General features: G+C 43.2%; 1 long non-coding RNA gene across 1 annotated transcript in view; it reads left to right on the plus strand.

Annotated features, from left to right (window-relative positions):
* LOC147112598 (uncharacterized) overlaps positions 1 to 23,372 on the plus strand; it is a 70,288-nt gene continuing 46,916 nt past the window's right edge. The window contains exon 1 of the long non-coding RNA XR_015079529.1: positions 1 to 58. This is a non-coding gene — a long non-coding RNA (uncharacterized LOC147112598). The remainder of the gene's footprint in view (positions 59 to 23,372) is intronic.

Genomic DNA, 23,372 nt, shown 5'->3' on the forward strand with positions numbered 1-23,372 from the left:
CCTCGGTGTGGATCTGGCAGTCGGTCATTCACATCCTGCAGCTGGGACAAGTATGGAGGTATTGTGTGTGTGCGGGGGAGGGAGAGGGGGAAATGAAAAAGAAATGAATCAAAGGTGTCCTTTTTGGAGGGAAAAAACCTCTTGATTCTCTGGGTCTAAATTTGTGGAGGACGGTCATCTCCATCCAGTAAATGGGGATCAAGGTAATGCAAGATCAGTTGGGAGGAGCGTTGCGCGTCCGTGTCCTGCAGCTGGACCAAGTGTAAAGATACTGTGAAAGATGAGTGATGGATTTTTACCTCTCCTCACAGATCTGTTCTGGGGAGTCAGTCTGTGGATTCGTGTCCGTCAGAAATGGTTTTCGAGTTTGTAGTTATCAGTTATCACTACAGGTGTTGTACGTTCTGCAGTTAACATAAAAATGGCGCAGCGGTGAGAATGAATCATATAAGATGATCCCAGGCTCCCGTTCTAGCTTTTGGAGTAGCATGGGATGACCTCCATTGAGAAATGCTCATTGATCCATGCAATCTTAATTGAGTTTACCGTAAATGGGTATTAATAATAAATCTTGGAGGTGCGATGAGTATGAAGGTAATGCGACTGTGTAATACTGCCTTTTTGGAGAATGGAGTGACTGTATTTTCGATAAGTGCCCACTGCAGATAATCATTTAAAACGTGGAGATTGTGATTTTAAAAAAATGTCTTCGTTAATTTGAGCAGATTGGTTAAACGATTTCTCAGTGACCACTGTTAATGCATTTACTGTATTAATTGCAGTACGTTATTTGCATTAGTCATTGACAGCATACTATTGGGACAAGAATGACAATAGTGGAAATTGCAATTCATTGCTGCTAATTTTGAGGAGTATAATGTATGATGCTGAAATTTGCAACACAGTTAGGTGATCATTATATACAGAAGTTACAACAAATTAAGGTTTGATGGGTATGTGTGAAAATGCATTAATTCTGGCTGATCTTTTGGAATATGTGGGTGGCACACCCATTGAGAATAAACTGAAGAGCACTCCTGTCCTGTTCTTAGGAAATTCACCATATGTGGAGTGAGTGTGTGGGAAGAATTTGAGAAATCTGACAAAATGTATTGATACTAGTTCTTTGAAACAATCATGGTTGCATCTGTGGAGGAGTGTCGTGATATCCACTTGTCATGTTACATTTGTATATAATGCAGTGAGTAAAGGGGATCTTGTATAAATATGTTAAGTTGTCAGACCTTTTACAGGAGTAATAGGTCATTTTTATCAATTGAATTGTATTCAGCTATATCTGGTATAGGAAATGGCAAAACTGGAGAACCATACATGTATACATTTTCTGGGCAGGACATTTAACATCCGAATGTGAATAAATTGAACATTACTGTCCAGTGTTCTGCATGTGTTGTAACTCAAAAAATGCAGCAATTTAGTTTAGTGCAAGTGTTGCACTGTTCCTATATCTTTCTGAAATGAAGCTGCCTTTGCTAAATGTTCTATTACTGTAGGCATGACTATTTGAATGAAATTCAAGTACTGGATTATGCACTGCATCTGTAGCTAGCATGGATTATCAAGGATTTTTGAGAATTACATGTATTTTCTTTTCAGTTTAACCATTGCATACTAAAAAAAAAAGTGCTGTTGGTAGGACGATTTTTGGGGCAAGCACATTTTCCCCTTTTCTCCATCAGGCACTCCAGATATTTGAGTTCAGCTCATGGTCATATCCACCGACTCTACAGATATAGACTCATTGTGTGACACCTTGACCAGTGTTGACTTTTGAATTTGCATTCTGCTGTTCGTGCTATTAGTTATGCTCTGCAACAAATTCAACTACTGTGAGGATATTGTATTCTGTAATAAGGTCTTGCAAATACTCTGCTGTTAATATATAGGAGCAGTGTGAGTCTGTTGCTGTGTAGTCAACATTTTTGTCAATACTACATGACTGAAGAGCTGGTGGGAGGTGGTGTAATGGTGATTTATACATCTACTCTCTCGCATTACTGCTTAGAAGTGTGTATCTCAGCAGAACAGAACTGTTTCAATGGCATGGTTCAGGGTACATAGAGTACATTATTTGTTGGTATTGCCTTTTTAAACCAGAATCTTAGTCCTTATTTAAAAGTTGGATAGTGGTGTATTGTTTTCAAAGTTGAAAGGCCACATTAACCACGAGGCTTGATTTTTTTTTTGCTGATTTAAACCTTAGTATGGGAACCATTCTTGTATACCATAGTTTCAACAAGTATGGGAATGTACAGAGAAGGTAATAATTCAGTCATTTCTAGAACTGTAGTAAGAATAATGATCAAGGTCAATAGAAAACATTTAAAAAAAAATTAGATTTTGCAGAAATTATCTTTGCTACCTCTATGTGGAGTATGACTCTATGACAAAATCTATTTTTCCTCCTGAGAGTTTCCCATTTTGCATTGCTACTTCACTGCCTCCTCCCACCTCCACCCTCTGTGGATTTCGGTGACTTGAGTGCGTGCAGTGTCTCAACTCACTCATCACTATGCTTCACTCAGCTCCATTGGCTCTCTGTGACCCAGTAACTTGGGGTCCTGATGCTTTTTCAAATCTCTTCACAACCTCACCCCACCATATTTGGGAAAACTTCTCCAGCCATATTCCTGGTCTTCTGACTCTGGATTGTTGTTTGTCCCGAGCCTTTTCCTGTGCTCCAGTACTGAAGGCCAATCTTTTAACCATTAGGCTTCAGGCCTCTGGAATTCTCGTCCAAAGCCATTCTTCAATTCCCACTTGGTGTATATCTCTGCCTTTGTGAAATGCTCTGAGATGATCTTTTATTTAAGGAGCACTATACAAATTCAAGATGTTGTTGCTATTCTTTAATAGGTTGGGTGAAGTATCGATGAGTCCACTGATATTTCCCCCATCTCTCTTTTCTCTCTACCTCTGTCCCTTGCGTGTGTAAGCTGCTGGCCTCTGCTCCCTGCCTTCACTTACAGTTAATGAGAATTGGGAAACTGAACGAATGAGCTCTCTGCAGAATGATGGTGAAATTTAAAAAAAATTTGCAATTACAGAGTGCATTTCTAAAGTACTTTTACAGTAAAAATGACCACCTCACCGAGTAGACACAATTAAATGGATGCTACATGTTTGTCATTCAATATTCTTCATTTTGCTTCTGTGCAAATCTATAATTTCAACTCACCAGTCTCAGCTGCTAATATCAGTTTTAGTTTAGTATATGTACATCTGCAAAAAAAAGTTTGGTGTGTTTGTGTATGTTGAGAGTTGACCAATACAAAAAGTTCCTTTTAATACTTAAAAGATGCTTTACTGATTTAAAAAAAAAAAAAAAAAAAAAATTCTTTAATGGGATGTACATGCCTCAAACTTTCTGCAGTTGGATTAGAATGTTATCTGTTGGTTTTGTTCAGTTTATCAGTAGACCTCCTTTCCTTTTATAGGCACTGTTACAGATGCACATATAAACAACAGCTTGCATTTATATAATGCCTTCAACATAGAAAAACGTTCCAAGCGCTTCACAGAAGCGTAATCAGACAAAAATTGACAACGAGCCAAAGAAGGAGATATTAGCTGGGGTGACTAAAAACTTGGTCCAAGAGGTTGGTTTTATGGAGGCTCTTAAAGGAGGAGAGAGAGAGAAAGGTTGAGCGACAGAGGGGTTTAGATTGGGTATTCCAGAGCTTGGGTCCTGAAATGGCTGAAGGCACAGCCGCCAATGGAGTGGAGGATGCGTTAGCGGCCAGAATTGGAGGAATGCAGAGTTCTTGGAGAATTGTAGGGCTGGAGGAGGTTACAGAGATAGGGTGGGGCAAGGCCATGGAGGGATTTGAACACAAGGGTGGGGATGAGAATTTTAAATTTTGAGGCTTTGGTCTTCCCAATGTTTGACTGGAGGAACTTTCGGCTCATCCAGGACTAGATGTTGGACAAGCAGACTGATCATAGAGGCAGTGGAGGGAACAAGGTGTCATAATAATATATTGGAACCTGATGCTGTGTCTTCGGATGATGTTGCCGAGGGGCACCATATAATTGAGCAATATGCGGGGGCCAAGCATAGATCCGTGGGGAACTCCAGAGGCTAACGGTGCAGGGGTAGGAAGAGATGTCATTACAAGAGATTCTGTGGCTATCATTGGATAAATAAGAATTGAACCAAGCGAGGGCCATCCCACTCAGCTGGACAACGGAGGCGAGTCATTGGAGGAGAATGGTGTAGTCGAACGTGTCAAAAAGAAGACGAGGAGGAATAGTGCACCACAGTTAGGAAGTTATTTATAACTTTGATTAGGGCCTTTTCAGTGCTGTAACATGAGTGGAAACCTGATTGGAGAGGTTCAAACATGCTGTTGCGTAAAAGATGGGCACAAATTTGGGAGGCAACAGCACATTCAAGGACTTTGGACAGGAAATGGAGGTTGGAGATTGGCGGTAGTTTTGTCATGCACTCCTTGTCAGTGGTTTTGTGGCTAAATGTACAGATTTTGATGTAATTCATCAGTGCCAATTTGATCTCCTGCAATAGAGGTTCATTGCTCTAATCTTTAAAAAAAGGCCTCTGAGGTGACAAATTGGCATTCCAGTACACTTTGCCATTCAATAGTACGGTGTATATTTGTACTTGCCATTGTCTGTAGGCAAATTTATAGTCACAGGCATGCTATTTGGGAGAGAGTAGAGATTGAGAGGAGGTGTTTCCCCATAAGAAATGGAAAATGCAAAGTGCATCATCTTGAATATATTGGACACCTTCTGATGTCTGCCTCAGCACATCTGCTGAAACCCTCATCCATTCCTTTGTTACCTCTAGACTTGACTGTTCCAATGCTCTCCTGGGTGACCTCCCATGTTCCACCCTATGTAAACTTCAGCTTATCCAAATCTGTTACCCGTATCCTAACTCGCACCGCCCCGCTCACACATCACCTCTGTGTGTTCATTGGTCTACATTGGGGCCTGGCCTGGCAACGCCTCGCATCGACAACCAATGTTCCCTCTAATTTTTTTGGAGGTGCACAGTCCCTTTAAGTAGCTGCGCTGCCCATTCAAGTTCTCGCGCATGTGCAGTTTCTCCCACTTTAAAAGCTGGTGAGTGGCCACGCAGCTCAACAGTAACATTGACCACAACCATCAGATCTCTGTGCTCCTCCAATTCTGGCCTCTTGCCCATCCCCGAATCTAATTGCTCCATCATTGGTGGCTGTGCCTTCAGCTGCTGGGGCCCTAAGCTCTGGAATTCCCTCCCTAAACTTCTCCACCTCTCATCTTTTAAGATGCTCCTTAAAACCTACCTCTATGATCCGTCTGTCCTAATATATCCTTATGTGGTTTGGTGTCAAATTTTGTTTGGTAACACCCCTGTGAAGCGCCTTGGATGTTTTACTACGTTAAAGACGCTATATAAATGCAAACTGTTGTTGTCTGGTTACAAGTGGCATTGAGAGGGACATATGACCTCCCGGGTGCTTGGTGTGAGGACTTAAAATGGAAACAACAACTAATTTTTAAAAAGGGGGACAAAAGGGGTTATTTTTGATAAGTTAATGTTTCAAATCATATTTGATGTAGTATAATTAAAATATGTTCCTGCAACTTTAATTTTCACTTTATTTTCTACCTATTTTCTCCTTTTGAAGGCATTACCTTTGTGCTTGGGGTATGGTTCCACATGAGTCAGTTGTCCTCGGCTGTCTTGCCTGGATGGCCATTCTTCATATGCTAGCCTTGTAGGCGAGTGATGGTGAACCGTTACAGCCAAGTTTGATTTTTGCCCATTCCCAATATCTACACGTGCACGCGTCACAGCAAAGCAATCAAAACTTCAAACAGCTACACCTCTGTGAAAGAGATATTAAACAGAGAATCTGTCTGCTTGTTCAGTTGGATGCGGAATATCCTATGGTACTATTTGAAGAAGTGCAGGTTATCTTACTGGGTCCTGGCCAACATTTATCCCTCAAACTCCACCAAAAACTGTCATTTATCTCAAATTTTGTTTTATAACGCTCATGTGAAGCTCCTTGGGACGTTTTACTGCATTATAGGTGCAATATAAATACAAGTTGTTGTTGTCTGTGTGACATTGCTGTGTGCACAGTGGCTGACATATTTTCTTGCATAACAACTGTGACTACACTTAAAAATAAATTAATTTGGCTGTGAAAGGTGCCATATATGTTCTTCATACAATTCTGTTATTTGAAGTGGCTTCTGTTCAGCAATGATGTGTACAAGGATTCCTCTATGAACAGGAAAGCCCACCTTTGCACAAAACTCACCCTCCTGTTGATGCCAGACCTTTCTGTGGAAGTTATATATTGCATCATTGCAATCTCGGAATGTCCCAAAGCACTGAATGAATTACCTTTTGAAACACAGTCAAATGTGATAGCCGATTTGAACACAGCAAGGTTCCACAAATAGCAAGTGAAATAAATGGCCAGTTAATCTGTTTTCGTGATGTTTCAAGGAGGAATTTTGGCCGGGACACTGGGAGAACGACTTTGAATACGGTAGTACCCTTTGACCTATTATGTCCAGCTGAACCATCTGAATTGGTTTCATCTTGCATCTGAAAGATGACACTTCTGACAATGCAGCACTTCCTTAATACTAAACTAAAGAAACCGCCTAGATTAGGTTCTCATGCCCTGGCTTAAACCCACTAGCTTCTGACTCGAGCAAGGGTGCTACTAACTGAGCCAAGCTAACACTTGGGCACGAGGTGGATAAGTACTACAGATGCAGAGGAGTTCTCAATTTTCTTTTGACTCATTTGTTTGTAGTAGTGTCTGTCTGTTGCTCTTCTGTAGGTAAGGTTCTGCTATGTCTCTTTACATATTTCCTAAAGGTCAGCCTTGCCAGTAGCTGCATTGTACTTTTTTTTAAGCATATAAAGTCGAAATAATCGCAAAGTGTCAGTGTAACTGCATTTCCTTGTTTTTGTCACGAGTATTCTGGTTGAAACAACCTTGCTCAGTCTATACTTGCCTAGGGCTTAAAATGGTACATGTTCCATTACAGGATCTTTCTAGTTGCTATCACCTTTCTTTATCTGTTAACTTCTCTCCAGGCTTAACTTTGAAGACTGTAGAACTTGTCTCAGCCTTTTCCGTAGGCACAGTGAGAAAGTAAAGTGTGGAAGATTACTCTTAAGCACTCAACTGCCATATACGAGGAGTGAGCCTTCAGAATTGCGTTCTAAGCCAAATAGCAGGCTCTGCAGATGGTAATTTGCCAAGTATGTTCAGTAGACACCGTATTAGATTTTGGAACTAAAGCTACACAAGATCACTAGTTCTGACAGACTCTGTACCGTTTTGTTCAATAATGGTGGCAGCATTTGTTTTTGTCCAGAACCCAATTGCTTTATAAACTCGTGCTTTATAAACTCTCTCCTGAGGTCTTCGTGTCAGCAGGTGTCAGGGCAGTTCTGATTCTGCAAAGTACTGGAGCAGTTCTCTGCCTGGAGCCCAGGCTGGGAAGTTTATTTGTTGGACAAATCTCTTGCATCAATATGACCCTTCTGTATTACTGATTAGACTCTTGTGTTTTTCCGTTTGGTTCCTTTCCTCCTGTACCCATGGTTTGACTGTTCCTTTAAAGATTAATAACTAATTTTTTTCTCCAGTAATTGACTGTGCTGAAGTGCTGTCTGATGTTGGTTTTGAGATCATGCAGGTGAGAAAGCCGCTGGCTTATAACTCTCAGAAGGGGATATCCCAACCATTAAAAAAAAATGTACATGTCCTCTATGGTTTCAGCCCTGGTTTACCATAAATGTGCCAGCTTGACTGGTCTCTATCTGCAGAACCTTTTAATGTCTGCTTCTGCACTTCCATCAGAGGGGGTGTCAGCTGAGTTTTCTGAGCATCTTCTGCATAAGGCAATGAACAAATGGACTATCTGTACCATCATAGTGAACTACATAACATACAAGGGGAGATTTTTTTTATTCTTGTGCCTTGATGCCATGTGTGACCATACCTTATTTACTTTATTTGCCGGGGATGCAGAATATTTTGCTGGGACAGTCCAAGTGCACACGTGGACTTCTGAGACAGATCAGACCAACTTGGAGTTATTTAAAGAGCGGGCTCGAAGACTGCTGAGATTTTTCTACGGGCGACAGTTGAGCCATAGAGTTGAACCTCAGTCTTAAGCTCCAGGTGGATACATTTCTCTGTGTCTTCCCACAGTTTCCCCTGATGCCCCAAATCATTCGTAGGATTAAAGCAGAGGAGATTACAGTTACCTTTGTGACCCCAGAATGGCCTTGTCAGACTTGGTTATTGAACTTGTTGGAATTGAGGGTTGACTAGATCTTACACAGTTGGGACCTGTTGTAGCCACTCTGTGCTCCTTTCAGCTGCCGTTTGACAACTTTTTTCTTGATAGAGCAGCCTAACTATGCAAAGATTTCTCCCTTTAGTTGTTGTTACATGGCAACATGGGAAGTATTCACATGAAGTGGTTTGTCTATTGGTACCTGTCTAACAAATATAGAACTGTGTATAGAGTTTATGTTCTAAGTTTCTCGGGGCCTGGAATGAAGTAATTATGGCAGATCGTTTTGCGTTGGAGAAGGTGCTTCTGTAAATGATCTCCTTGAAAGCATACTGACATTTAAAAAAAGATAGCCGTTGATGATCTAACCATAAATTCAGATGTCTGCTTGCTTCTGTAGTATTTCCAATTCTAGTATTTATGGATTGAGAAATCATTTTACTGTTAGAACACAGATTATAAAAAATGGGACTTTGTGATTGAACTGTAACCTTGAGGCAATCTCCACATACGTACATGAATAAATGGTGCTGTGTTGATTGGTTGTCATTTGCTTAAAAATCTCAGTAGTGAATTGATTTGCCTCAAGCTGGGTAGTATTTGGGTGGTAGCTGTTCTGCAGAAGACCACTCATATTTTTGCGATAAAACATAAATATCAAAATGTGGGTATGGGCTTCAGTTTGTTCTCTGGGCAGTAGCCTACCCGAATAATACTGCAGCTCGGCTAATTGTTTCCTGGCAATTGGCTGCAGTTGATGTAAATCAAGCTCCAGTCTGCTTCCTGTCCTTGCTCAGTTTTCTGGCTAGCTCCCTCCTGCTCCATATAAGCATTCAGTATATGAAAATATCCAACCTGAGTAGGAATTTGTTTAGTATGGTACCAGCATGTTAATGTGGCACACAATGTATATTTAGTACATTTACCCTTTTTGCTTGCAAATTCTTTGTGTATGTATGTGCAGAAATGTGTTGATCTTCCTGTTTTACTGAATTTGATGTCATTTTCATATTGCATCACTACTTCTCATCAAATCTATTCTTAATAATACGTTGAGTTTGGTGTTGTGGGCTCGATCCCATTTACATTCTGGAGCAGACTCTGCATTGCCACAAAAAGCTGAGTGGTTGGCTCATGGTTTTCACATGACTGGCCTGTATCAACCTTCCCATCCATTGTGAGTGGTCCAGTGGCAGTTGTGATTTGTAACTTATAGACAACTGCACCTATGCTGTTTTTCTCCCACTGTTAAATCTGCCTCAGTATAAATGGGGTGGGATACCACAGTACTAGCAAGCCCTTCCATATATGCTATGGTGATCATTCGGCCATTATCCTTACAATTGTCATGAAATGTAAATAGAATATACTTCTTGCTTTATTTCTGAATTTCGGGGATCTTACCGAGAATTAGAGCCAGCTTTGAACCACTCATCACTTTTTGTTGTAAATTATTTTGGTAAAAACAAGCTTGAATCAAGCAAACTTGTGAATGCAGAACAGAGTGCCAATGGGCCATTAATTTGATTTAATGCAATGACAGAAGCGTGCGAGACTTCTTGCTCTTTTCAAACATCTAACAGCCTTGACTAATGACATCTGACGTGGTGCAGACAAAGTAAAACTTGGTGTGTTTAAACTTCATGTCAGAAGTGTTGCTTGTTAATTGTACGTGGGTCTTTACCAGAAATGGCCAGGATTACAATTCTCTCTTACTTGCATGTCAATTCTTGCTTTCCTTTTGATTTCAGCAACAACAACTTGTATTTATATTGTGCCTCTAACATAGTAAAACATCCCAAGGCGCTTCACAGGAGTTATTATAAGACAAAAATAATTTCCAGAACAAGATCATTTTTTTTTTTTAAGGTGTTTTACTTCTGCAGCCTATCTTTTGCTTCATATTATGGTGGCATTGAGTGGAAAATACTTGTTTCGAAGCAGGTGTTCTGTCGGTGAGGGTTTCTCCTGTTTCTGATAGGCCCACTCGGTCTGTAAAATTGATGGGTCGTATTTTCCGATCGGAGGCTTCCTGTGAGCATAGGCCTCTGATCTGGAAAAAATCTACGGACTTACCTGAGGGCTCCCGAGGTGCGTATACTTCCAGGTCCTCTCCAAACTCAATGTGCAGGACCCACTTATCCCAGAGGCGTATGCAGTTCGTAAGCATCCCTGGGATCACGTGGGCCATGGGGAGCCAATAGGCGAAGGGAATCTCCCTTCATACACTTGACAGATAGACCTGTCAAATATATGAATGGAGATCACCCCAAAAACACAGTACAGGTAGACTATCCTTTATCCGAAAACCTCGGGACCAGCCGTGTTTTGGTTTTCGGAGAATTTCGGATTTTGGAAGGTGGGTCGGCGGGGGTCCGCGGGGGGTCGTGCGCACGACTTACGCTGACGCTCAGCGTAAGTCGGCGGGGGTCGGGTCCGCGGGGGGTCGTGCGCACGACTTACGCTGACGCTCAGCGTAAGTCGGCGGGGGTTGGGTCCGCGGGGGGTCGTGCACCCGACTTACGCTGACGCTCAGCGTAAGTCGGCGGGGGTTGGGTCCGCGGGGGGTCGTGCGCCCGACTTACGCTGACGCTCAGCGTAAGTCGTGGGGGTGGGGGTCGGCGGGGGTCTGGGTCAGCAGGGGGTCGTGCGCACGACTTACGCTGAACGAAAAAACCTTCAGTTTTTAGAGGGTTTCGGTTTTCGGAAGTTCGGATAAAGGGTAGTCTACCTGTAAAACATTAAATAATTTTTTTTTTTAAAACCACATTTTTAAAATGAGTTGAAATTACAATAAATTAAATACAGGAAACTCTTTGGTATCCAGCACCGACAGGACTGGGATGGTGCCGGTTGATTAAAAATTCCGGATGACGGAGAGGGTTATCTACCGAGGCTATTTTTAACAAACAAAAATTAAAAAATCAAGAAATGTGCAGTATACAGTAATTGGGTACTCGCCTACAGAATGTTGTGTTAAATGGATGGTGGAAGATGCTTAAGTACAGTACTGCCAGTTGAGGGTAATCCATAACTCTAAGTTTTGTTTTACTGTTAAGTAATTAGAGTAAACGACTGTATACAGCACTGTAGTTGACTGTACACTTATTCCAAGTCAGCTGGTTCATCAGAAGAGACTACTGGCAGCGCGGGAGAGTCAGACTCCTGTTATTGAGGTGTTCGGACTTCCGACAGCGCCAAGTAGTGACAGTTTGGAGAACTACCCCCACTGACTAACTCGGACACCGCGGGAGACTCGGACTCGGCAACATTTCCGGTTATTAAGGTGTTGTTTTCGGAGTATGAATTTTGCCGGTTAATAGAGAATTCCGGATATTTAGGTGCCGTTTAAACGAGTTTCCTGTATTTTAAACAAAAATGTAATTAAAAAAAAAAAAAAATTAGTTTTTTACAGGGCTAAAAATAATCTTGCCTTTTTAAAAAATATTTTATTAAAATTATATAAATCAGTGAGAATTTTTTTATTACTACTTTTTTCAATTCTTATGCTGATAAAAGCAGGCCTTGCACCTGCTTTTAGCAGCATAAGATTTCTAAGGGTTTTCTGCGGGCGGAGGTTCTCCAGAAAGCGGAACTATCCGCCCACAGAGGCCCTTCTCCAGGGCAGGCGTCCGATCTATCGAGGATTCGCATGCCTGAAACTGGCATTTCCGATGTCCCTATGGGTGTGTACACAGCGCGTACACACCCGTAGGGATCGGAATATACGGCCCGATGTGTTTGAAATTGGCTGTTTCCTTGACATTAACACGCTCAAATGTAAATGCACTTTCTGCAATTGGGAAACCATTCGAGTGCCCAGCCCCTTTCTCTTTCATAACCTTCAGTAACATTAAAAATTGTGCGTGGAAATCAGTTTTGTAACCAATTAAATCCTCCCACTCCATGTGACTCTCGCATCCAGTAGTTTGTGGGAGTTACTTGTGGGTGGGTGAGCAAATTAATTGGTTACCTCTAATTTCTGTAAGATTTGGCTGATGGTGTCATTGCTTGCGGCTGTTTTTTTGTTCGTGAATTCACTTTTGCCAAAAAACCTTACTATACTATTTTTCACACAGCTGACCTATTTAAACCGAAGAAAAATGCGAACAGCAAACAAGTTAATGTCGTCTAGAGTGCAATTTGTTCCACCTAGATCTGTGGAGTTGGAAGGGTCAAAGTATTAAATGCACTGTTCATTTTTATAGGATACTTTTACTGAATGCCTTGTGTTGATGCAAATGAGCAGTTAACTACAGTTGAACTTGATTAAACTGAGGTCAGTAAAGGATTTTCTAGCGGAAGGTTTAGATGGACCATCTGAATTCTTAAAGTCAGAAAAGAGTTGCTGGGGTAGTCAGCATTTTTTCTATTATTAGAAATGGAAAAATTTCACTGGCAATTGGAGGCCAGTGAGGATAAGTTTGCTTTTCCTGAGTGTTGTGGGAGTGTAACTTTGCAGTTGTTTTCTCAATGCTCCAGAAATGGTATGAATATATCTGTACCATTGGTATAACTAGAATTATCAACAGTTCGATGATGGATTACTAAACAATTCTGGAATAATTAGTGTGTCTGTAGGCAACAAACAGTAATCCGAGGTTGGCTGTCAATTATCAGTTTAGACTTAATTGCCTTTTGTAACAGTTGGCTTCCAAAATATCCTTAATTTATATGTAGCGACTCTTTTCCAAGGAGCAATTTGCTTCTGAATCCTGACTCATTATCCCATGGATTTGACAAAATTTAAGTTCCTGACTTTCTCCCTGCCCCCACCTCCCACCCACTGGTTCCTGACCCCTCTCCTCCTTTCCCCACCCCCCCAAAAAAAAAAAGCAGTCCCTGACTTTCCCCGGCCCCATCCCAAGCTCCTAACCTCCCCCGCTGCGAGGCCCCCCCTCTCCCTGTCCCCCCTCCCCTGTATATCTTGCCAGTGCAGTTAAGATGTTAATATTTGGTATTTGAAATGGTGGTACTAGGTTCACTTGAACTGTATTTTTTTAAATCTTGTACAATTGGATTTTAGATCTTGCCCCTCCCAACTTTGGGGGTGGGGAGGGGGGGAAGTTGTGTCTGTTTCAACTATATTTAACGCTGGAGTGAAGTACTGATGATGGGAGCTATTTGAGGTGATCAAATGAAGAATTTCAAACATTGGCACAGTTTAAAAACCTATTGGTTTAAGCTCTTAACATATTGCTATTAATATGCTAAACAAGCTTAGTGATAACACTGCTATTGGCCCATCTGGTTTACCTTCCAGAGGTGCATTGGTTACATCTCCGCACTTGCAGAGCAGGCTAGAAGTATACGGTTGTCAACTCTTCCAGATTGTCCGTAAGTCTCTCGGAATTGCGGATTCATCTCTTGCACTGCAGTGAGCAGCATGGGAGAAAAATGTGCAAGATCACCTGGCGGCCAGCATTGCTGGATCTGGAACAGCGCTGTTTATTCTTTCCCAGCTTCTTCCCTACTCTGCAGCTGCTCCCACAGCCAGTCTGACGTATGACTGCACACATAGCCGCTCTGCTCACGAGTGGTTTCAGCTGTGCAAGGCATTCTTGGCGTCCAGTGCTACCATTGCAGCCTGACTGTTTTTGCTATTGGAAAGCACTTCAGCGACAGGGAGGGAGTTCAGTTTGGATGTAGGAACAAATGCTACCCACAGTTAACACGCAATCAAAAATTGACTGAAAGCCAGTGAATGACATTATCTCTCACACACTCCTTTCTCAACGACATCAACTCTAAATGGTCCAAAACTCTCAAACCACTCATAAACACATCACATGTGCCACATACATTAAAGTCCCCGCCCCCCCCCAGCACAGAACTCTGCATCTCCCTTCACACCAAACGATTCTCTCCCCCTCAACATTTCTCGACTCTACCATGCCAACACCTGACACGCTCAGTCTGAATCCAACAAAAAGGTTTCTGTCTCACCTCTGACCTCCCATTCTCCATTATATTCTTTCCTGTCTTCCGATTGCATCAATGTTATGGTTGTCAAATTTCTTCTTCCTTCTGAATTCCAGATGCATCTACATTCTTCCTCCTGCTTGCGCCCCTGCATGTTCTTCTCGGAACATCTCGCGCACAACTGATAACACACAACCATGAGCAAAGACACTCCACTACAGAGCATCCAACTGTTACAAAAACACTGGTGTCATGTGATCAGACATTACGTGATCAGATCCAGGAATATGTCCAGCAAGACTTGGCAACCCTGTAGAACCATGGAATGAATGCAGAATGTTACCACCGCTTTGTTCCCCGAGTATTGGAGAGCGGGTGAGTTGTATCGTGGCATTGAAATGCACTTTGATGTCTCACTTTATTTTACAAAGGTTTCCTCTGACAACAAGCATGATGGTAAAGTAAACAATGCCAATGGTGTTGGAATAATCTTTTACGATGGTTTTCCCTGATATGGTTGGCAGCAAATAAAAGCAGCACGCCGAAGGCCTTTACAGGGAACGTTCATCCTTTTGGACCTAGCCACCGAATCTCACTCGTGCAGTTATCCATTGAGGCTGAATCTGCCCTGCAGTGTAAGCGGGGTCAGTAGCAGCAAGGAAATAGTGTTATGACTGAACTGTGAACATTACAGACCAGGAAAATCTTGGGTTTCATCACCGATTTGTACTGAGTTAGGTGGAGTAGAAATGAATGTTAAAAAGGTTGAAGTGTTTGATGCATTGTTTTTATAAGTGTAAATAAATTCAAGTCTTTTTCATAATCCAAAGTAAGCAATTACTCTTGCAGCATGTTTTGTAACAATCTAGTGTCATGTCATATGGGGGTCATGTCAACAAAGGTTATTCTTGTATGTAAATGCTGAAAGAGTTGGTTACTATTACTGCAATTAGTTTTAATTGCAGTAATTATGTGAATTAGGTAGCTCATGATATCCAGCTGTGACAAACATTGTTACTGTGGTAAATAACACATATTGCAGTGCTTTTTTGGGCTGAATAAAAAACGTTTTTTTGCTGTTTCCATGCACAAAATGTAGTGACTGATTTCTGTACATTTTGAATTAGTAAATATAGACTAATTGTATATTCTGGGGCTTGGGTAAGTATACAGCATTACTGCTTAAAAGGTTACAACCCAAGTATTTTCTTGTACATATGTAAATCCAGATCCAAATAAAACACAATCTCCTGTCCTTTAGGAATAATCCAGTTTTTACAGGATTTCCTCCTTTTTTCAAAATTCTGAGTTAGAGATTTATGTGTGCACTTAGAATGTATCTATGCAGACTGTCATTACTTTAGTATGAGGAGAGATTGGATCGATTGGGCTTATACTCGCTGGAGTTTAGAAGAATGAGAGGGGATCTCATTGAAACTTATAAAATTTTAAAAGGACTAGACAGACTAGATGCAGGAAGGATGTTCCCGATGGCCGGGGAGTCCAGAACCAGGGGTCACAGCCTAAAGATAAGGGGTAAGCCATTTAGGACAGAGATGAGGAGGAATTTCTTCACCGAGAGTGGTGAACCTGTGGAATTCTCTACCACAGAAGGCAGTTGAGGCCAATTCATTAAATATATTCAAGAAGGAGTTAGATATATTTCCTAAGGCTAAAGGGATCAAGGGATATGGGGAGAAGGCAGGGACAGGGTACTGAGTTTGGATGATCAGCCATGATCTCATTAAATGGTGGAGCAGGCTCGAGGGGACGAATGGCCTACTCCTGCTCCTATCTTCTATGTGTCTATAATGTGTTTTTTTGCCAGTAAGTTAACATTGCATAGATAGAAGTTTCAGTGTAAATGCATCCTGTGTGAAAATTGCAAGTGCTGTGACAGTACAGGAAACTCTCGTTTAAACGGCACCTAAATATCTGGAATTCTCTATTAACCGGCAAAATTCTCACTCCGAAAACAACACCTCAATAACCGGCAATGTTGTCAAGTCCGAGTTTCCCGTGGTGGCCGAGTTAGTCAGTGGGGGTAGTTCTCCAAACTGTCACTACTCGGCTTCTTGGCGCTGTCGGAAGTCGGAACACCTCAATAAACCTGTAACAGGAGTCTGACTCTCCCGCGCTGCCGGTAGTCTCTTCTGATCTGCCATTTTGCAGGGGTACTGTGTGTCTCCCACGCTGCTGGTCGTCATTGCATTGCATTACCCTCAACTGGCAGTGCTGTACTTAATCAAGTATCTTCCACCATCCATTTAACACAACATTCTTTAGGTGAGTACCCAATTACTGTATACTGCACATTTCTTGATTTTTTTTATTTTTCTTTGTTAAAAATAGCCTTGGTAGATAACCCCCTCCATCATCTGGAATTTTTGATCAACCGGCAACACGCTGGTCCCGTCTGTGCCGGATACCAAAGAGTTTCTTGTACATGGCAGGAGAGAGAAAATGAAAGCAAAGATTAAGGGGTGGGGCAAATACAGCCAAAGAGAGGGGTTTTGAAAGCTGGGAAGCGAGCTGCTAAGGTGGCAGTGTTTAGAGTGTGGAAAATACTGGCTGCCAATGGTGCAGCAGATTGGGAAGCTAGGTGTAAAGCTAGTGTTGAATGAATAGTAATTTGGAAGGTGGAGGTAGGAAGGCTGACAAGGAGAGTAATGAAGAAGTTGAACCTCAAGGTGATAAAGGGTTGAATAGGGGTTCTTAAACTAGTCTTATGGAACCAGCTAATGTTTTGGAGTTGAAAGTAAGAGGTCTTAATAACTGATCGAACATAGGGAAGGAAGCTTGAACTTGAACTCCAGTAGCATGTCAAGGTTCTGCATGTAGTGTTAGCCCTGGGGAAGTTAATGGAGTTCAGACTGGGGGTGCATTATTGCTTGTGGGAGCCAAAGACGATGGCTTTGGTTTTGCTAAAATTAAGCTGAAGAAAATTTTGGTTCATCCAAGTCTTCATGTTGGAGAGTATAATAACAGCCTTCAGATTGATGGGCGAGGTGGAGATGCAGAGTTGATGATGCCATATACGTGCACTAAGATGGTAATAGAATTTATCTGTTGACGCCAAGAGTTTGTCGGTCAGTTATGCAGCATGTGTAAGAGGTACAGTACTTTGAAGTCCAATAAATGTGATTTCTTCCTCAGTTTATTTTGCAACTAAAATCTTGAAAGTAGTGAAGACTGAGCATTTGCTGTAGTTCTTATGAGTGACAAAATGTTAGTTTTCCTAAATAGAATATGTAATGAACAAAGCTTTTTAAGAACACGATTCTGATGACATACAGCTTATTCCTGTTCCCTAGCCCTGGAATTATGTTCTGTTCTATCACAAAGAAAGCTTGTGCACCATAGATAAGTGAACTGGATTCAAATACAATTAAAGTTTATAGCCATGTCTTTTTAGATAACAAGAGTCAGAGACAGAGGAAGGCATTGTAGAAATTATTTATGACTTTCACACCTCCCACGTTGGGTATTAGTGGGGTTCATAGACCTGAATCCACCTCAAGAGAAAACAGACACACTATCTCTCAGAGATCTTTTACTTAACCACTAACACACGGATTTAAATAAGAACCCAACTTAACCTGTCCTGGATTCTTCAAGTGCCCAGCGGCCAAACTGACGATCACTTGAAGTCTGTTGAATCTTTAGTCGTCGTCTTTCTGTTAGACCAGGACTAGTTTGTCCTGGCCAACTCCAGTAAAAAAGCTAGGTATTGTTAGTTCTTGTGTTTTTTGTGTTCAGACTTTTATCTTGATGCTCACACGCATATCTCAATGATTGGTTCCTTCAAGCATGGCTATTCCCCTTGTTCATGGTTGGTTCAAAGTTTAATGGGGCTACTTCATCATGCTTATCACTTACATAGAATTACATAGATTATACAGCACAGAAACAGGCCATTTGGCCCAACAGGTCGATGCCAGAGTTTATGCTCCACACGAGCTTCCGCCCAACCATCTCACCCAATCAGCATATCATTCTATTCCTTTTTTTATTCGTTCCTGGGACGTGGGCATCGCTGGCAAGGCAAGCATGCATTGCCCACCCTAATTGCCCTTGAGAAGGTGGTGATGAGCTGCTGCCTTGAACCACTGCAGTCCACGTGGTGAAGGTACTGTGCTGTTAGGGAGGGAGTTCCAGGATTTTGAACCGGTGACGATGAAGGAACGGCGATATATTTCCAAGTCAGGATGGCGTGAGACTCGGAGGGGAACTTGGAGGTGATGGTGTTCCCATGCGCCTGCTGCCCTTGTCTTTCTAGGTGGTAGAGGTCGTGGGTTTGGGAGGAACTGTCGAAGAAGCCGTGGCAAGTTGCTGCAGTGCATTTTGTAGATGGTATACACTGCAGACACGGTGTGCCGGTGGTGGAGGGAGTGAATGCTTAAGGTGGTGGATGGTCCTTTCTCGCTCGTGTGTTTATTTAGCATCCCCTTAAATGCATCTATGCTAGTCACCTCAACCACTCCATGTTCCACATTCTAATCACTCTCTGGGTAAAGAAGTTTCTCCTGCATTCCCCATTTGATTTATCAGCGACTATCTTATATTTATGACCCCTAGTTTGTTGCAGTTTAATGAGGGTCTTATCTCAAAACTGTGCCGGTCGGTTCCGCTGGTCCCATAACAACCCCAAATTTATCCTTGGTTACAAGCTGCCTTTTGTCTGAGTAATGCCCGTTAAAAATGTTCCTCCATATTCCTGTTTCTCAACTTGCATTTTAATGTGGTTCAGCTGTCATTAAAATCATAGAATCGTTACAGCACAGAAGGAGGCCATTCAGCCAGTCGAGCCCGTGCCGGCTCTCTGCAAGAGCACTTCAGCTAGTCCCACTCCCCTGTCCTTTTCCTGTAGCCCTGCAAATTTTTTTCCTTCAGGTACTTATCTGATTCCCTTTTGAAAGCCACGATTGTATCTGCCTCCATCACGCTTTCAGGCAGTGCATTCCAGATTATAACCACTCGGTGCGTAAAAAGAGTTTTTCCTCATGTCGTCATTGGCTTCTGCCAATCACCTTAAATCTGTGTCCTCTGGTTCTCGACTCTTTTTATTCATTTATGGGACGTGGGCGTCGCTGGCAAGGCCAGCATTTATTACCCATCCCTAATTGCCCTTGAGAAGGTGGTGGTGAGCCGTCACCTTGAACCGCTACAGTCTGTGTGGTGAAGGTACTCCCACGGTGCTGTTAGGTAGGGAGTTCCAGTATTTTGACCCAGCGATGATGAAGGATCGACGATATTCTTCTAAGTCAGGATGGTGTGTGACTTGGAGGGGAACTTGGAGGTGGCGGTGTTCCCATGCGCCTGCTGCCCTTGCCCTTCTAGGTGGAAGAGGTCGCAGGTTTGGGAAGTGCTGCTGAAGAAGCCTTGGCGAGTTGCTGCAGTGCATCTTGTAGATGTTACACACTGCAGCGACGGTACACCGGTGGTGGAGGGAGTGAATGTTTAAGCTGGTGGATGGGGTGCCAATCAAGTGGGCTGCTTTGTCCTGGATGGTGTCGCGCTTCTTGAGTGTTGTTGGAGCTGCACTCATCCAGGCAAGTGGAGAGTATTCCATCACACTCCTTACTTGTGCCTTGTAGATGGTGGAAAGGGGAATCGGGAGGTGAGACACTTGCCGCAGAATACCTAGCCTCTGACCTGCTCTTGTTGCCACAGTATTTGTGGCTGGTCCAGTTAAGTTTCAGGTCAATAGTGACCCCCAGGATGTTGATGGTGGGGGATTTGGCGATAGTAATGCTGTTGAATGTCATGGGGAGGTGGTTAGACTCTCACTTGTTGGAGATAGTCATTGCCTGGCACTTCTGTGGTGCGAATGTTACCTGCCACTTATCAGCCCTCTGGTCTTGTTGCATGCGGACATGGACTGCTTCATTATCTGAGAAGTTGTGAATGGCGCTGAACACTGTGCAGCCATCAGCGAACATCCCCCTTTCTAACCTTATGTTGGAGGGAAGGTCATTGATGAAGCAGCTGAAGATGGTTGGGCCTAGGACACTGCCTTGAGGAACTCCTGCAGTGATGTCCTGGGGCTGTGATGGTTGACCTTCAATCGCCACAACCATCTTTCTTTGCGCTAGGCATGACTCCAGCGAGTGGAGAGTTTTCCCCCTGATTCCCATTGACTTCAGTTTTACATAGGCTCCTTCATGCCACACTTGGTCAAATGCTGCCTTGATGTCAAGGGCAGTCATTCTCACCTCACCTCTGGAATTCAGCTCCTTTGTCCATGTTTGGACCAAGTCGGGAGCTGAGTGGTCTTGGCGGAGCCCAAACTGGGCATCAGTGAGCAGGTTATTGGTGAGTAAGTGGCGCTAGATAGCACTGTCGATGACACCTTCCATCACTTTGCTGATGACTGAGAGTAGACTGATGGGATGGTAATTGGCCGGGTTGGATTTGTCCTGCTTTTTGTGGACAGGACATACCTGGGCAGTTTTTCACATTGTCTGATAGATGCCAGTGTTGTAGCTGTACTGGAACAGCTTGGGTAGAGGCGCGGCTAGTTCTGGAGCACAAGTCTTCAGCACGATAGCCGGGATGTTGTCGGGGCCCATAGCCTTTGCTGCATCCAGTGCGCTCAGCCATTTCTTGATATCACATGGAGTGAATCGAATTGGCTGAAGACTGGCTTCTGTGATGTTGGGAACCCCAGGAGTAGGCTGATACGGATCATCCACTCGGCACTTCTGGCTGAAGATGATTGCAAACGCTTTAGCCTTGTCTTTTGCACTCGCATGCTGGGCTCCACCATCATTGAGGGTGGGGATATCCATGGAGCCTCCTCCTCCCGTTAGTAGTTTAATGGTCCACCTGGTCACGACTGGATGTGGCAGGACTGCAGAGTTTTGATCTGATCTGTTGATTGTGGGATCGCTTAACCCTGTGTATAGCATGCTGCTTCCGCTTTTTAGAATGCATAGCATGCATGTAGTCCTGTGTTGTAGCTTCCCCAGGTTGGCATCTCATTTTTAGGTACGCCTAGTGCTGTTCCTGGCACGCTTTTCTACACTCCTTATTGAACCAGGGTTGGTCCCCTGGCTTGATGGTAATAGTAGAGTGAGGGATATGCCGGGCCATGACGTTACAGATTGTGATGGAATACAATTTTGCTGCTGCTGTTGGCCCACAGCGCCTCATGGATGCCCAATTTTGAGCTGCTAGATCTGTTCTGAATCTATCCCATTTAGCACGATGGTAGTGCCACACAACACGATGGAGGGTGTCCTTGGTGTGAAGACGGGACTTCATCTCCACAATGACTGCTGCCAATACTGTCATGGACAGATGCATCTGCGACAGGTAGATTGATAAGGACCTGGAGCCATGAGACATGTTGAGGACTCCCAGGGCCACTCCTTCCCGACTGTTTACCACTGTGCCGCCACCCCTGGTGGGACTGTCCTGCTGGTGTGACAGGACATACCCAGGGATGGTGATGGAGGAGTTTGGGACATTGGCTGAAAGTCATACTCACAGAATCCTACCTATGTCTGGCTGTTGCTTGACTAGTCTGTGGGACAGCTCTCCCAAATTTGGCACAAGCCCCAAGGAGGATTTTGCAGGATCGACTGGGCTGGGTGTGCCGTTGCCATGTCTGTAGCCAGTGCCGAGGTCGATGCTGGGTGGTCTGTCCGGTTTCATTCTTCTTATTGTGTTTCGTAGCGGTTTGTTACAACTGAGTGGCTTGCTAGGCCATTTCAGAGGGCAGTTAAGAGTCAAACACATTGCTGTGGGTCTGGAGTCCCGTATAGGCCAGACCAGGTAAGGACGGCAGATTTCCTTCCCTAAAGGACATTAGTGAACCAGATGGGTTTTTACGACAATCCGATAGTTTCATGGCTACCATAATTATTCCAGATTTATTTAATTATTTGAATTTAAATTCCCCAGCTGCCATGGTGGGATTTGAACTCATGTCTCTGGATCATTAGTCCAGGCCTCGGGATTACTAGTGTTCCTGTGTAGCTTCCTCCAATTAAGTATTTTTACTCTAGATTGCTCCCTGTCCCTTTTTCATAGCTAATCTAAACCGTATGTTACTATGATCACTGTTCCCTAAATGTTCCCCAACTGATACTTGCTCCACTTGACCCACCTCATTCCCCAGAACTAAATCCAGCAATGCCTCCTTCCTCGTTGAGCTGGAAATGTACTGATCAAGAAAGTTCTCCTGAACGCACTTCAGAAATTCTTCCCCCTCTCTGCCCTTTACACTATTACTATCCCAGTCTATATTAGGATAGTTGAAGTCCCCCATTATCACTACTCTATAGTTCTTGCACCTCTCTGTAATTTCCCTGCAAATTTGCTCCTCTATCCTTCCCACTAGTTGGTGGCCTATAGAATACACCTAGTAGTGTAATGGCACCTCTATTGTTTCTTAACTCTAACCAAAAAGATTCTGTCCTTGACCCCTCCAGGACATCTTTTTCTCCAGCACTGTAACATTTTCCTTAACCAATACTGCCACCCCACCTCCTTTCTTCCCTTCCCTATCTTTCCTAAACACCTTGTATCCATGAATATTTAGCACCCAATCCTGACCTTTTTTGAACCAGGTCTCCTTTATTGCCACAATATCTTATTCACATGTGGCTATTTGCACCTGCAGCTCACCAACCTTGTATTAAAGAAGTTGTTCTTGTTGGGGATGTTTGGAACAGATTTTCCCTCAGCATTTTGCTATTATAATGGGGCCTGAGATAACATTGGTCCTCTATAATGACCAGTGTGTGGAGCAATGAGAGGAGCCTGCCTAGTCTGGACTAATGCATTCTGAAGGATCCTCACAGTATTGTGCCTTCTGCAAGATTATGATATACCACTATCGATGGGCCAGAAATTCGTGACCAAATGCGTGAGTACGGTCTGGGTACTCACGCATCTGGCCGTTGGAAATGCCGGCGTTCAGCATGCACAGCGCATGCGGGGAACGCCGGCATTTCCAGTCCTCGGAACGAAGGGGTTCATAGGCACAGCGCGTGCGACTGCACAGGCAGCGCTTGCGCAGTGAACTTCGTCGATTTCATTCATGGATTCAGTGAGGGTAAGTCCTTACAAGTTACACTTGAAAAAAGCATGTGTAAAGTTGTTCCAAGGCTGCGGAGGAAGATATATTTTATCGT

Source organism: Somniosus microcephalus, chromosome 9 (genome assembly GCF_052327205.1).
Source record: "Somniosus microcephalus isolate GS21.2 chromosome 9, FLI_Smic_1.0, whole genome shotgun sequence".
Taxonomy (NCBI): Eukaryota; Metazoa; Chordata; class Chondrichthyes; order Squaliformes; family Somniosidae; genus Somniosus; species Somniosus microcephalus.